This window comes from Calypte anna, chromosome 9, assembly GCF_003957555.1.
Source record: "Calypte anna isolate BGI_N300 chromosome 9, bCalAnn1_v1.p, whole genome shotgun sequence".
Lineage (NCBI taxonomy): Eukaryota > Metazoa > Chordata > Aves > Apodiformes > Trochilidae > Calypte > Calypte anna.
In genome coordinates this window covers 23,725,874-23,729,481 of record NC_044255.1, presented here as the reverse complement: position 1 = coordinate 23,729,481, position 3,608 = coordinate 23,725,874, and positions in this window count along the sequence as shown.

Here is a 3,608-nt window from a genome sequence, read left to right as displayed (position 1 = left end):
CAAGTGGAACTTCCCTAAAGAGAGGAGAGAAACTGTCCATCAGGTTTGGGTGCCTCAGTAGTTACACAGTAACCCTGGAGTCTCCCTTTAAAAATAAACACACACATCAAACAATAAACAACCACAAAAAGAACAAATCCTGCAATTATGTTGTTCACAGCTCTGGTTACCCAAACAAATGAGCTTCTTGCAGAAGAACTACTGGCAAACTAGCTACAAGCTTCCTGTATTTTGGGTTTTTTTTTTCCCCTTTTGCTATGTATAATCCTTTTTTTTCATTTTTTTTCCCCTATTAATGTCTCTGGGGGCACAGTGCCTGCTGTTATTTCATTGTCTGGAAGTTAACAAACAGAGGTACAAACACCACCACCCCTTTCCCCAGCCCAGGAGAGTTTTCTTTTGTATTCTTTTTTTTTTTTAGGATCTGAAAAATCACTCAGCACACCACAAGGCCAATGGCAAAGCTAGAACAACCTGAGGAGGGGGAAGTATCACTGCTTGCATTCTGGAGCTGTTATGGAAATTCACAGAAGCCAAAAAACAAAGCTATTAATGATTTCAACAGAAGCATGAGGAAGTCTTTCTTTCCAAATGAGGGATGTTGCTTAAATCCAGGAAGATCAAATTTAAACTGGACCAAAGAGCAGACAAAGAGGACTTGGAAACATGTGGCAGAACAAACACATGGCTTAGAATAGCTCAGTGATTCCAATTAACTGCTTTCAAACCAAAAACCCTTTTTAAATGATTCCACCTCCTCTGCCAGGCAGTGGAGCCACCAGAGGCAATTCCCAAAAACCCTCTGAGATAGCAGCACACAGATACCTCACACTAAGCCTGTGCTCCATCACTTAAGATGGGATCATTTCCCCATTAATTGGAAGTATTAATTACAAAATAGAGCATACTAAAGGATCACTAAAGATGGGATCATTTCCCCATTAATTGGAAATAGGGATTAAAAGCAGAGCATACTTAAGGATCACTTAAAATGGGATCATTTCCCCATTAAATGGAAATATTAATTACAAAGCAGAGCATACCAAAGAACCATTTAAGATGGGATCATTTCCCCATTAATTAGAAATACTAATTACAAAGCAGAGCATACCAAAGGATCACTTAAGATGGGATTATTTCCCCATTAATTGGAAATATGGATTAAAAGCAGAGCATACCTAAGGTTCACTTAAATGGGATTATTTCCCCATTAATTGGAAGTGTTAATTACAAAACAGAGCATACCTAAGAATCATTTAAGATGGGATTATTTCCCCATTAATTGGAAATAGGATTAAAAGCAGAGCATACCTAAGGATCACTTAAGATGGGATCATTTCACCATTAATTGGAAATATTAATTACAAAGCAGAGCATACCTAAGGATCACTAAAGATGGGATCATTTCCCCAATAACTGGAAATACTAATTACAAAGCAGAGCATACCTAAGGATCACTTAAGATGGGATCATTTCCCCATTAATTGGAAATATGGATTAAAAGCAGAGCATACCTAAGGATCACTTAAGATGGATTATTTCCCCATTAATTGGAAGTGTTAATTACAAAACAGAGCATACCTAAGGATCACTTAAGATGGGATCATTTCCCCATTAGTTGGAAATATGGATTAAAAGCAGAGCATAACTAAGGATCACTTAAAATTGGATTATTTCCCCATTAATTAGAAGTGTTAATTACAAAGTAGAGTATACCTAAGGATCACTTAAGATGGGATCATTTCCCCATTAATTAGAGATATTAATTACAAAGCATTACTTTGTTTAATTTAATTACAAATACCTAAAGATCACTTAAGACAGGATAATTTCCCCATTAATTGGAAATATTAATTACAAAGCAGAGCATACCTAAGAATCATTTAAGATGGGATTATTTCGCCATTAATTGGAAATGTGGATTAAAAGCAGAGCATACCTAAGGATCACTTAAGATGGGATCATTTCACCATTAAATGGAAATATTAATTACAAAGCAGAGCATACCTAAGGATCACTAGAGATGGGATCATTTCCCCATTAACTGGAAGTATTAATTACAAAACAGAGCATACCTAAGAAGCCAGCCAGAACCAGAACCTAAAGACCTGAGTGTTCCAGGGAAGGACCACACTCTCAAGCCCAAGATGTGTATGCCAATGATAAAAGAATTAATTATGAAGTGTGTAGAAGATAAAGACACTCCTGCACTCCATGCACACTGAAATCACAACAGCCAAAATGCCAAAATTCTGCTGGTTTGCACTGTCAGAACCTTGAGACAATTTTTACTGTGTATTGGATTCCCAAGCTTTATTTTGCACTTCAATATAAAAAAATGACCCAAAAACCAAAAAACCAAGGCTGGACTAAACCCAACCAAGCAAAAGCATTCTGGTAGATGTGTCAGTAAACAACAGACACAAAACATGCAAAAAAGTGTTCAAATTAACACACCACACCTTGCCTTCATTTTAATTCTGAGTACACAACCCAAAAGGCACAATCACCCAGCCAAATCTCTGCCAGTGCAGGATTTCCAAGCAAAAGATCTTTAACCCTGAAGAAAAAGGATGGTTTCTATAAATCTGTTTCTTAGAACCACCCATTTACACTACAATACACAACTATACATTTTTGCTTATCTTTATCACTTCTATTTGTATCTCCTAGAAGCCTCTGCACAGCTGCTTTATCCCATTTTTTCATCACAAGTAATATTATTACTAAGACTCCTTCTTCCCCCTTCAGTTAACTTCTAGTTTCCAAACATTTCCAGTAGTGGTTTTCTACATTTGAGGCATTATGCTATCATGTAATTATAAAACATATTTTTATATGTTACAGTTCAGTATTTTTATGTTACAGAACATCAGGTCTGAACACTCATTGTTTCCTCTTAAAGCAGTAACTGGGTTTAAAGGAATTAACTGGCTAATTCTGTTTTTTTCCAATTAAATGGTCAAAATGGCTTTGGAATAATACATTAAAAAGATGTTCTGTTCTCTGATCACTGTCTTTTTGGATGCACAGTGAACTTGTTCATTCTGTAGCCAGGATCTACTCCACCAGATATTCTCATGCCATCACCTATGTGATCAAAAAGTGGCTGTTAAGGACACAAGTCACTCCTTTCTCTTGGGAAAAAACCCCATAACTCTGATTTAAAGGCATCCATCAGCTTTCAGTATCATATCTGAAACATTCAGTATGACTTCTTTAAGGACACAAAGAATTCTGTGGCATTGATGTATAGAAAATGATACTGAGCCAGGTAATCCATGAGACCTCAAAGCTTCTGGAAGCAAAGCCCTCAACATGTTAGAGAAAAAAAATAAATTAAACCAAAGACAGTTGCCAGGCAACTGAATGCTTCAGTTTGGGTGACACCAGCAGGAAAACTATAATTCAGTCACAGAGTACAGGGTAAAATCCTCTTATCAGGGAAAAAATGCAACTCCTTTGCCAATCTTGTTCATCCTTTGCCACTCCAGGAGCTCTTATTTCTTTCAGAAGGCATCTTTCAGAAAGTGAAACAGCAATCTAGCAGGAAAGAACAGAGATTCAGAGAGAAGTGGGTTTCCTGGGCACTGAGAATTCATTTGGGG